This window comes from Lepisosteus platostomus, chromosome 7 (assembly GCF_059453375.1).
Source record: "Lepisosteus platostomus isolate fLepPlt1 chromosome 7, fLepPlt1.hap1, whole genome shotgun sequence".
NCBI lineage: Eukaryota > Metazoa > Chordata > Actinopteri > Semionotiformes > Lepisosteidae > Lepisosteus > Lepisosteus platostomus.
The window spans coordinates 29,664,177-29,677,379 of NC_142617.1; the positions used below are offsets into that span (position 1 = coordinate 29,664,177).

General features: G+C 36.2%; 2 long non-coding RNA genes across 3 annotated transcripts in view; both read right to left on the reverse strand.

Annotated features, from left to right (window-relative positions):
• Nucleotides 1-13,203, reverse strand: part of LOC148658504 (uncharacterized) — a 340,797-nt gene that overhangs the window by 15,335 nt on the left and 312,259 nt on the right. The gene's annotated exons all lie outside the window — the stretch shown is intronic.
• Nucleotides 2,084-10,978, reverse strand: LOC148658505 (uncharacterized). 2 transcript variants are annotated; one of them, XR_015940090.1, is made up of 5 exons: nt 10,386-10,972; nt 9,797-10,159; nt 9,157-9,266; nt 2,358-3,967; nt 2,084-2,216 (listed from the first exon to the last, which is right to left on the reverse strand). It is a non-coding gene; the product is annotated as an uncharacterized LOC148658505 (long non-coding RNA). The 2 variants fall into 2 exon arrangements; XR_015940089.1 differs by having other exon boundaries at nt 9,797-10,978.

A 13,203-nucleotide genomic window follows, 5' to 3' on the forward strand; every position in this document is an offset into this window, starting at 1 on the left:
TGTGGAGGGGTCAGCTGCTCCTAGTCAGCAGGGAAACTAGAGCCCCTTGGTTGTGGTGAGTCGGACAATCGAGGGGCAAGCAGTAGACTCCAACAAATTGAAGCTATCTCGAGATCAAGTAATAGAACATGCTATTGGGGTTTGTCCAGTGGTTGACATAAAGATAGAAGGAGTTTCTACACCCTGTTTGTTGGATACCGGAAGTCAAGTAAGCACTGTAACAGAGGTGTTTTTCAGAAAGCAGTTGTGTGGGCAGGATGAGGATATGTTGAAAACTGCTGGCTGGCTTAGGTTAACTGTAGCCAATGGATTAGAAATTCCATATTTGGGATATTTGGAGTTAGACATGGAAGCATTAGGCCTGACAATCCCTGAATGTGGGTTCTTAGTGGTGAAGGATCCCCACAATAATCAGAAGTCTGTTCCAGGAATAATTGGTATGAATATAATAAGTTGGTGTAAACAGTTGGTCCATTCTGAATTTGATACAGTATTGGGGGAGAAATCGACGTCTTTGACCTGGAGGAGGAAGATTTTGGGTGTACGGATAAGGTTAAGCATGAAATCCATCTAGTGGATGATGTTCCAGTGACACAGTCCTATCATCATTTTCCTCCGATGCAATACAGGGATGTTAGGGAGCACATCTCGAAGCTCTTGAAAAAAGGGGTCTTACAGGAGAGTAGTAACTCATATGCTTCTCCTGTTGTCATAGTGAAGAAAGCAGATGGTGATATCCACATGTGTATAGACTACTGGAAATTAAATTAGAAGATAAGAAGAGCCGCATTCCCTTTACCTCATATTGCTGAAAGTTTGGTGCGTTGCAGGGTGCAAAATTTTTCTCGACTATTGATCTGTCCAGTGGTTACCATCAGGTAGCAGTAGATGAGCGAGACTGGCATAAGACTGCCTTTACAACACCTTTTGGGCTATTTGAATACATTAGAATGCCAATAGTTGGTTTATACCTATAATGTGACACCCCATTCGACTACAGGGTATTTACCTTACTACCTCCTTTTTGGGGTAATGCCGTATCTTCCAGCTGATGCTCTACTTGGGCAGGAGCAGGTTGTGAATCCGAAGATGGACTGGTTAGTTGTGCACCAGGAAAGGTTGAGGGATGCTCACAACAGAGCTAGAGAATATTCTGAGCAGCGAGCAGCGGAAAGGATTGCCGCACGGAGAGACAAGGTTTACTGTCCACTGATCAGTGTAGGTCAGTTGGTGTATCTTAGAAATAGGCTTCTAGGTCGTAATAAAATCCAAGATGCTTGGGGACCTACTGTTTACTGTGTGCTTGAGGTATGAGGGACAACTTACACTGTGGAACCTATTGAGGGTGGACTAGTTAAGAGGGTAAATGTTGATTTTAGGCCTTGTGTGCATGAGAGAGCAGCCTCCGTCCCTACTCCTTGTAAGGTGGTCAAGACTACCGACCTTGGATCTAGGGTGATTTCGCACTCGGAGTCTGACTCCGAAAATTCAGAGCATGGAACTGAAGGGGTACTGTTGATGGAGGAGAAGAATCCGGGCTTAGATCCTGACAGGGAAGTAGATGAGCCAAAGATGAGTCCTGATTGTAGGGATCTAGTGGAGACTGTTGACGTGGTGCAGACTGCAGGAGCAGAAGACGACGATCCTGTCTGGGAAGCCGCACCGGAGAGCTTGATACCAGCATTGCGTCGAAGTAAAAGACAGAAAGCAGGGGTGCATTCAAACCCACACCATGAGCCGAGGTCAGTCTTAGGGTCTATGGAAATGAGTTCAGCAGTTGTTTCATAAATACTGGCTCATTTGGGCGAGGGTTTTTTTTTAAAAGCTTTAAAGGAGATTAAAATGATGTATGGTGTCACCGAGGACATTGACAGCAGGGGAGAGTGTTACCAGGTGGTTAAGAAGGGGATATTTGAAATCTAACACTGAAATTGGTAGCTGGCGCTTTAAGACGTGCATGTATGAGTGACGGCAGCGCGCCAGTAATTGTGGGAGTGGACATCGTAAAGTTGCACGTGGTGTGTGACTACGTGTGATGTGAATGCAGAGGTAAATGTTCAGAATTCAGTTGATTGTGTAGCTATCGAAAATGAAGTTTGGTAATCCTTGAAAGAGACGTATATTTCTGATATATGAGTGGAGGGTGACATATTAGTTAGAGAAAATTGGTGGATGTTTAGGGATGAAGTGATCCCGACCCCCATGAGGTTCCAGTGCTGTATGGGTGAGTTTGCGGGAATAATATCCACAACGTTGAATGGTCTTATATTTGTGTTAGATGTTTGTGTTACTTTAACCATTGTTTGTGGAGGAAATGATTTGTTTTGTTCTTTGATAATGACCTTATTCTGTTTAACTTGTTCATAGCGTGTTAAAAGAAGACTGTGATATTCTGTGCGTCTTGGATTAGACGAGATCAAAGAGTGAGTAGTTTTTTTATATTTCTGTGATGTAATGGGACCAATGAAGAATGTGGCATCAGACTAATGTGGAGTATTTCTTTCCTTAGGGCAATTGACACTACCATATTTTTTCTTTGTCTTTGTTATTTTAGTAGCGCTTTGTGCATCCTAGTGTGTATATATCTCCATGTATATCTATATGAAGCTTTTGGGTTAAAGGTTATACTGCATCTAATCTAAGTTCTGTAATAGAAAATAATACAACCATTTATTTATATGATTTCATGCAGATCCAGAATTAAGAAAATCCCCATTTAAATTCATTGTAGTATGGTGTGTTCTTTGTCAGACTACAGTTAAAAAGCACTCAGTGCTTTATTGTGAAACAAAAAGCAAATAATTATATAGTAATACAGTATCTGTAGCACAGCTGGAGACATCCAGATATTTAATGTAAGTTTCCTGTATTTCAGTTTTGCACAAGAAAAACATTAAGAATGTGTACAATTAGTACACCTAACCAGTGTAAATCAGAAAATGACCTTGTTCTTATTGGCAGAGTCTGGCTTTAATCACAGAAAAACATGAGAACAATCCACATAGAAAATGAACATGCATTTGTTAAAAAGCATAGAGGTGTCTTATGAGTTATGTTGTAAGAGAAACAAAAAGTTCACAGTGCAAGATTTTCCAGATCCAGCCAGAGAGACACCAAAAATGAGGAGAAGGATAAGAGAAAGTAAAAAAGAAAGTAAGCATCCTCTCTATCCTATTATAAGGATTCTCAATTTCTAATCCTTCAGGCAGGCGAGCTACCAAATCTGGCCTACAGATTGTTTATCTTGTGCTTAAATTTTTTGGTGATTAGTACAGTATCTCTGTTAACTTAATGCAGTTCAAGTGGGCCTATAGCTTCAAACAGTATTTGCACTATCATACTGTAGATAGTGTTGCTTTGAGACATCAATGACCAAAAGCAGGTCCTCTTGAGTAGATAATTTTTTGATTCACTACCCATCCACTGTCTCTTTCTTTCTTTGTGTAATATCAAAGAAGCTAGCAATTTTTACACATATATTTCTTTTAATGAAAATAGCAACACCATTTGATTTGCTCATGTTGATCCAATCTAGATGGGTGTCATCACAGCAATAAAGGTAAGAATTATGTGAGAAACTGATTTTAAAACTATAAGTTATTATTTTAAAATAGATTTTTTTACTTTCTTTGAAAGATTTTAATAGGTTCAATGGTGACTTCAGTTTCCCTAACTCTTTCCCCTAAGGTCTTAAGTTTACCAACCCGTAAGTTTACCTGTTTTGAAGGTTTTCAAGAATGTAACCTTCACATTTCGCAAGAGACTACTGCATTTAAGGGGTGCTTGGCTGACAAAAGCAAAAAAAAGATAAAAGAGAGAAAGTGACAACCCTTATAAAGAGAAAGAAATCCATTAATTTTCTATGTGCTTCATCCAATTTTGCATTGTGGGGTCTCTGGAGTCTATCCTGGCATGCAATAGACACAATGCAGGCCACACCCCGGACAGTCTATCGCAGGACACACACCTAAACACAGACACATACTATGTACACACTCTTACTAGGGCAACTCTTCCCAGCAGCCAATTAACCTTTGGACTGTGGGGGGAAACCTATGCACAAACAGGGTGAACATACAAACTCCATACAGATAGCAGGTCAGGTCCAGAATGGAACCCAGGCCCCAGCACTGAAAGACAGCAATGGTAACCACTGCATCGCCATACTGCTCCATCAATTTAATTATATATTCAATTATTTTTAAATTAATGCAGTTGAAAAACCCCATACAAAATTAAAAATGTTAGCATGTACTAACCACAAACTATTGCTGAAATTTACTTATACTTTAGACGTGGTTCCATCATACAGATGACACCCTCTGAAGATATTATGATATCTTTACAACAGCTTTTGGTGTGCTCATAAATACACACATATGCATGGTTTAAAGGAATGTGCAATTGCTGTGTAGTGGCAGTTTCATAAATGATACTAATTTCTGTGAAAGATGCAATCATAATAGTGATTAAAAAAACATTAGTAATAAAAACTTGCTCTGTAATTTAGAAAACATTCTGCTGTACAAACTAGTTGATTTTACTATAATATGATTGAAAACGTGAGTTTATACAAAAATATAATGATACTAAAATATATAATTACATTTACGGATATTACATAAAGCATCGGTCACATACTGTATGACATAATTGTTTTCATGATCAATTTTCACTCAGTTGTGAAGGCAAATTGAATATCAGGCCCCTGAATATTTAATTTTGTTCACTTTATTTTCATTTAAAAAGGCCCTTCTTACATTTCATGCCTGCTATTTGCCATTAAGCTTTTTTTCTGTACTCTTACAGCATAAGACGTCCCTTCACAGGACAGCTGCTTTTCTGAAGAAGAGAGGGGTTAGTTAATTAATTCTTCCAAATGATTTCCTCCGCGTCGGAGGAAATTGCAACAAGCTGTTTGTTTATTCCTCAGTGCCTAAAGTTCCATTTACTGAATGCCTTACTTGCAAAAACAGCAGAATTGCAACAGGAAGCCACAAAGATAGCTTTAACAGTGACATGTCATTTATGAAAAAAAAAAGATTAAAAAGTAGATTGAAGTAGATTATTTCAAATTCTTGCTTACTGGTTTAGATTTTTAATCACAAAATGACTTTCTGACAATTATATTTAATAAGGAATGTTTTTAAAAAAGGGACTAAATATTTTGAATCCCTATAATTTTTGCAAACTTTGACAAAGTGAATCCTACTAGACTGCATATTTTAAATTCACCAACATGTGTTTAGACAGGTACATCGAACTAAGAAGCATATCAATCCCAAAAAATACATTAGAATGAACAGAAAAGAAACTACTTAAATTGAAAATAAATAGGTAGATTTCATTCAATTGATTATGAGTCAATAGTTTTTGAAAGCCAACAACTGCAAATTAGGAAACATTAATTTTGATGAAAATAACTCAATATATTAAAAATAATGCAAATGATAAAATAAAGAAGCAATAAGTTTTAATAAAAATTGACCTGTAACATACATACAAATGTTACAAACTATGTTTAGGGTGCCTTTACAGCTGGCCTAATGAGGATACGAAATTTAATCTGCACTCTGAGAAGGTTAGCCCTTTATCACAGTTCAAGCCTTCACACCCAAAGAAGGCTCCACAGCTGAAACGTTGTGTTTTTCTTATCTTTTCAGCATGGAAAAAAGCATTACTTGTTCCTTTATCTAAATAGAGCAGAAAAGGAACAGATTCCCTTTACTCCACAACACTTCATTCTCTTTGTCAAACACCCTTGTTTTGATTTGAATTTATAAAGATGTAGAATACAAAAAAACATATGTGATAATTTTGAGAAAACCGTGAAAACTAGTGAAAAGATTTTTTAAAGGTTTTATTATAAAGTTATAAGTCCTTTCAGTGTTTAAGAAAAAGTTCAAGTTTTGAGCCACTATTTCTCAGCTTAATAATTTTTATCAGCTATTTACAATATGTCCTTCTCATTCTGTTTTATCTTTTTCTGAAATGTAAGTAAATAAGACAAATGTTTTATGCCTAATACAACAATCGATGCAATGCGCTTTTGACACCTTTCCAAAACAGAATTGATGTTTTTATACTTTGCATGAAGTTTTGCTTGATGTACAATGACAGATACATCTGTCACAGCTTAATTATTTCTGAGCCTAATAACAAATATTTTTTGGGGTGTTGACTCTTTATTTTTGGGGAAAGACGCTTTATCTTACCCTGTCATCCTGAAGGTAATAGTTATTCTACATATTGTGAAGGAAAAGTAGTCAACGTTCATATAAACTATGGTTTCGAAATCAAATAAGGAACTACTTTATTATGATGGTAAAACTTTATAATAATAGAAGGCTAAAAAAGGAAAAAAGAGATGTTTACTAGGTCTAAAAGTGACCAAACATTTTTAAGAATCCTTTATGTAACTACTGCAGTACTTTAACTATTTACAGGCTTTAAAATGAATTATTTTATTTGTTATAACAAAATAGAAAATTAAACTTTTAAAACCATTTTGTATCATAGCTAAAACAACTTTGTAAAAATAAACCATTTTGTTTTATTTCTTATTTACTCCTCAACTAAAAAAGAAGTTCAATCATATTTTTGGGAAGGATGTTAATACAGTAGTTTGAAATTGTTTTTTTAAATAAATGTTTCACATGGCTGCAACTGTTGCACATCTGTTAAACAGCCAATGTTCTTACTTGATTTAAACAGACTGCACATTGTTTTGGAGGCAAGATTGTGTTCTAAAATTATTTAAATGTTTAAAGTCTTACTTTATAAAACATAAAGACTTTGCTCCTTGCCCTACAGTATCACTGCAGGCTGAACTGAACAGACAATTGTGAGAAATACTGTAAAAGGGAGGAAGCTGGGTCACAGCCACATGAAAAAAATCATGAAGCAACATGACAAGTTCATCTGAGGAGAGCAAAGGGGAAGAGGAAGTGGATGATACATTCTAACTCAGAAAAACAACCCACTGCTGTTTATTCATCTTGGCTCCCCTACCCCCCTCACCACACACACACAAGCTTCTACCATATTAGTTTGAACTGAACTTTTAGTTGAAAATCACACACCTTACTGATTGAACAATTAAAAGTATGAACCTAGATTTTCAAATAATTATATATATTGGGAATAAATTTCAACAGATTTAAAAAATATTTATGCCAGTAAGTTATGATCTAACAAATCACTTGTTTTGTTTTTTTTATATCAACTTATAATTAATTACACTTACCATATAAATCAATAGCTTAAGTAGTGCAATAGGAAACTATTCTTCAAGCTATGATTGCATTTACATGTACCGATTAAAACTTTTTTTTTCCTCGGTAAGAACTCTAGAGAACTGCTGAATCACATAGTCAGTGTGGGCTATTGATTGCTCTAAACACAGACGAGCTATTCAAATTGAAATGCGTACATAATGTTCAAAATAAAATACAGAAGTTACATTCCATTTTTTAATAAAATTCCAAACCACTGCAGCAGAGAGCTGGTTAACCATAGAGTATTAATACTTTGGCTTCACCATTAGGGTCTTAGAAGCGAATGGCGAAAACACCAAAAACACATTTTTTCTCAAAAAGCAATGCTTTCCGAGTGCTAAACACTATTATCTTCAGCAATAATTTCAATTAGCGTTTACACTTGTAATCTCTTACACAACCATTTTAAAATGGAATACATTTTAAATTTTTATTTTTAAATATGTCTTACCCACCCTGTTTTCTAAAGTTTTCAAAACTTTATAATTTCATGTTTGAGTTTTAATCAGTGCACAATCTTCCATACAAAATGCAGTTGTCCATATCAGCAACAATCATTAAAAAGAAAACAATAAACAACATTTAAACTCTTATGATTGGTGGAAGGTAAGAGCGGCAAAAAATGATTGAGACCAAGCCCTACTACGCAAAATCCTGCTTGCATCAGAATTGCCAAACTGGTTTCTACTGGATTTAAGGCATTTCATAATACTCGCAACATACGTGTACAAATTCCACCACTACACAAAAATGCAACATTTCCTCCCATTATCTGCTCTTGATTTAAGTTTAATTTATTTTTATCTAAAATCTGATAATGAATATTATATATATATACCTGTACTGTATGTGAAAGTATATATATTCATCTTATTTTTCAAATCATAATTAAAAGAAAAAAATATATTCTGCTGTACTGTATATTACTTGTTTAGCATCTCAGCAATGTACATTCTGCTTTCAAAGTTACTAGAGCCAATGACTTAATGTTGTGAATGCAAATAAATGACTACAATAACAACAAAAATATAATATAGTATCTTTATATAGATATGTTAGCTTATTAACTGACACAAAGGTTAACTATTGTGCACAGTTAATATACAGTAGGAGCACATTCCCTTTTTCATTCTCAAGAAATTCCACTGTTTTTATTATGACCTATTCAGAGGTGCTTTTGTTTTCATCTTGTTATTTATGTGAAGAAATTACCTTAATTTTTTTTTTAAAGTAGAACTGATCCAACTTATTCTGTCAAAAAATCAAGTAATGTCTAATTTTGGCTGGAAGCAATTTTTTTCTCTCCAAATTTCAACAATGTTACCTGTTAAACAGACCTGTCAAGAGAAATTCTTTTTAATGTATAATCTATTTGGTTTTACAGCTTCATGTTTAGGCCATGCTAACCACAGATTAAGAGATTCTTTTTCACACAAACCTCACTGTGCTTTTGGTTTCCAAAATTACAAGAGCAGAACACAAAAAGCCTCACTTTTTAAGCATTGGTGGCAGTTGATGATTTGTTTTTAAATGTCCTTCAGAAAAAATGCTAAATGATGTCTATGCATTGTGTCAAATCAGAACGACTACTCTAGAAGAAACTGAATGTTTTGCAGTTAGGGAAACAATGAAGAAAATTGTACTGTTAAGCCTTATAACATTATGATTTTCTCTCATAGTGAAACTATTTTTTGTTGCTTGCTTGGTTGTTTTTCTGAAGGTAATGGCGGCAATTGCATTGCGATAGTGGGACGAGGAGGACACGTTACAAAAAGGAAGTGATGATCAAGAAGAAGAAACGCTAAGAAGTAAAATAGAAAAGAGCTCTTTTTTAAAAAAAGGGACTTGATGTTCAAGTAATATTAAAGAAATTAAATACCTGGACTCGCTTGTAAAGGGAGTGCGAGGATCTCTTGCAAGCCGAAGGCGAACAGGCCATGGAGGTAGCAACACGCGGGCTGGAGAACACATTTGTGTCCCCTTGTTAGGCTGCATGGGGAGAGAAAGACTGAGGGGCGCGCTGACAATCAACCACACTCAAACAGGGGCTGTGGCTCAAGGCTCAGCCAGCTTAGCGGCCTGTGCTTTACCCTGTAAACTGTTCTCTCTTTGCTTTTTCCCTGCCCATTTTGGCCCTGCTGCCAAGTGGGAGAGACAGAGTGAGGGTGTGAGTGTGCAAGAGACAGAAAGAGAGAAAGGCCAGAGAAAGAGTTTGCACAGATCCTGCAATAAAATGATTCTACCTATTTGCTCTGAATAGACGATGTCATGCAACAGAGTGACAAGTCACATCTTTTGCATGTTAATTATTTTAGGGACACTGTTTCACTAGAGCCCTCCCACTCCCCCACATACACATATGCATACATACACACTGTCCTACTGGCTATACATAATTTAACAGACATATAAAGGATAATGGATTACTTCCAAATTAATTAAAAAAAACTGTGGATGCATCTCTAATGGTTGTGTTGTGCTTAAGAGAGTGAAAAATAAGAAAAGAAAGGGATACTTACATTATTCTCATGCTTTTTTTGCCAAGACCCATGAATTCAATAAGAACATACGCTGTGATTAGAGATTTTGGATGCTTCATGGAAGAGAAAATAACAAAAACCAAAACAAAACAGGGAGTTAAAATGTTCTTCCCAAGCATGCTGTGGAGGCTTTTGTCAGCAGTTGGCACCAATCCCAGGTAGTACAGCCTTAGAGATCCCATCCAGGGTAATCATTAAACGGCTCTTTGGCTGTTCTGCATCTGCCTGCATTTCTGTTTTGATTTGCTTCATTATTAAGCTTCTAAAAACAACAACAAAAATGAAAATTGTGCATGACGTCACTGCATTCTTGTTATCCCGCTGTACCCAGGACAAAAAAACCTGAATAATAATAAATAAAAAACAAAGAAGTGAGTTTGGCCTTCAGTTCTCACTATTTTCCAGCCCTGTCCTTCTCTGTGTAGTCCTCAATGTTACTAATACTTTAAAAAATAGGTGCTGAAAAGCCCTTGAGAGTTTTCTTTTTTTTGGTTAAATCACATTTTTTAATGCTGTATTAAGACATGTTAATAGTTAAAAATGTTTCAAATTCTGGGACAACCAATACCTGGCAAAATTATTCCTCTGCATTGCTGAGGACGTGTAGATCCCTGAGACTCCTTAACAAGAAGGGGAAGTGACCAAAATAATCCAGCCTTTCTATGGCAAATTCAGTCCTTAACATCATGCAGAGGTTTGTAAAAGGCAGTACTGCTTAAATACATAATGCTTCAGTCTCATTTTCTCATCCTTATCTTCTTTCAGGCATTGTCCCGGGCAGCATTCTGACTGACGTCACACCTTTTGTTATTTATTATTTTATTTTCCACCCCCCAAGTAAGCTTCTAGATTTGGTTTTTCTTTAAAATTGAGTCCGATTAAATTGAATAGTTTGCTTCAATGCAAATATTGTAAGAGAGCAGCAAACGGTAAACTGCAAGTTCTTTACAAATCTCTCTCTGTTTCTTCCTGCTTGCAGGCAGGGAGCTTGTAAAAGTTTCAGCTGTGACTGCTAGGCCAGCCTCTCTGGCAGCGGTTCAAAAAACTCTCTGCCTGTTTCAAAGAGCTGGGCAAATTTAAAAGAACCATGCTGCACTCCGCCCCCATTGTGAGAGTCAAGGGCAGTGCCCACTATAAGACTGCTGCACACAATAGCTTTAATATCAGACTTCGTATTCTTATAATACAGATCTTTACAGCAACTATAACAGAAACTAGGTCAGATGGTGTCTTCTTAACATCTGGCCAACATGAGTCCCCTCTGATTATGTACCTATTAAAAAAAATAGTTGTAAACTACTTCATTTATTTTGTAAGGTTATTAATAGCCATAATTTAAATGTATCTCAAATATCAGGATCTGTTTTTTATATGGAGTTCATGAAAAAGCTCTGATTTTCAAGGAAATTTCATCAACACCTTTTCTGGTTCTGCATTTTCTCCATTTTTAATTGTTTCAGAGTCATTAATCTTTACCTTTTCTGACTCCTCTATCTCTAAATAGCTTGTCATGCTGAGCATTGTCAGAAACATGTTTTGGTTTCATAAGCAGCCTAACATTGTATTTTTTGAGAAAATCAAACACAGCAAATTTATGTTATTTTTCATTGAAAAATGTTAATTACTACCAATACTTTTGTGGATGATTGAAATATTATTATAAAAATAGTCAACATTGTTTTGAAAAAATACACATAATTTTAAGCTAAGCTAATTTGATTTTCTGTATCCAACTTTAATGCTTTGTGTCAGTACATGCTAGTTTTGAATTGATTTGTGAGTTATTCTGTTATTGTTGCTCTCAATCCATTATCCAAACAGATTTCAAGTACAAAGGACACATACATGATTTAAAATGGTTTTGTTTCCAGGGGGCAGATTTAGTCTAGATATTTATACTTTTTTTTAGAGTCTAGCTTATTGTTTTGAAATATGAGATGTGTACTAAAAACAAGCTTACATTGCTACTGTAGTCTGTAAACATGTGAGGAGTATTTTCCAGTGATTCTGTTAAAGTCTTGCTATTATTCCTTATTCATAGGTGACTGCACGATTCTGCGCTATTTTTGATGTTTTCATTTAACAGTTTTTATTGTACTTTACAAAGTTGCTTCCTTTTTCAAAACCTGTATTTACATTACTAACAGTGAGAAGGTATGAGAAACAAATGCTTGGCTTTTATGTAAACTATCATGATATTTTTTGCTTAAACATTGGAGACATGTTTAGCATTCATGAAAAGTATCAGTCTGACATTGCATGTAACTCTTGGCTTTGGGACTTGGACTTGGATTCTTTGAGGTTCTTCACCTGAAGCTTCTCTCAGAATGTGGTCTAAGTCTTCCCCGGTTTCAGGCCGATTAAAAGTTGTGGAGTGAAAAAAGAATTGCCACATGTTAAATTATTGTGCTAGAACCTTTCGTTGTTGAGCTGTTTAAGACCAAGCCATGTTATGTTTTTTTTCCAAACACCTTAGTGCTGCAATGTATAAATACACAGAATAAAGCAACGTATCACTTTGAACCATGAGTCCAAACTGAGACATGTTAGATACTTTGAATAACCACAAATTATGAGTAGATTCAGCTATGCAGTGCATAAGAAGCACTATGCTATGGGTAAAATAATGTAAGTATATGAACAGGTGGCAGCACTAGCTTTCAACAGTATCAACACTCACTAGTTTGAGATTGGAACTCTGTGGGGGGAGCAGAAAACACTGTGGTGGCCCAGAAAAGTAGTCTGATGCAAAAACCAGAAGAGAACTGCCACTTGCTGAAGATCGCTAGATGAACCCCCCAAAAAGATTACATATCAGCTTATGTGGTTAGAATTATGGGAGGATGGAGAGTCAAGGGCCAACATCAACTAGTTGGACACCAACTGAAGAAAGAGGTAAAATGCCCAGATTTGGCATAGGCTGTCACTGTGCGCTTGCATATGTAGGGTGGAGTTGAAGACAGTAATCAGGGATTCCAGCAGGGACAGCAAAATGAAGGGGTGAGGGGAGACAAAAAAAAAATAGTTACGTAGGCTGGGGCTGTAGGTGGAGTGATTGGACACTTGACCAGAAACAGAGATAAAAGAGAGGAAAAGAGGGAGAATAGACTAAATGGGATTAGTAAGAGAGATAAAGGAGGGGGGAGTCAAAAGTGCTGCAGTTGTCTGGAAGCCTTGATGACATCAGCAGAACTAAAAGAAACATGCAAACGGCATGATGGGAGTCGACCCACTTGTCTTTGGTGGAGGGTTAAGGCTGAAGATGCTAAAAAGCAACTCCAGTCTAGGATGAATACGATGAAAGTAAGGTCCCAGCAATCCCAAGTGTGAAGAACGACTGTCTGCACCTGCAAGTGCAAGTGCTATAATGATATATACAGCCAAGG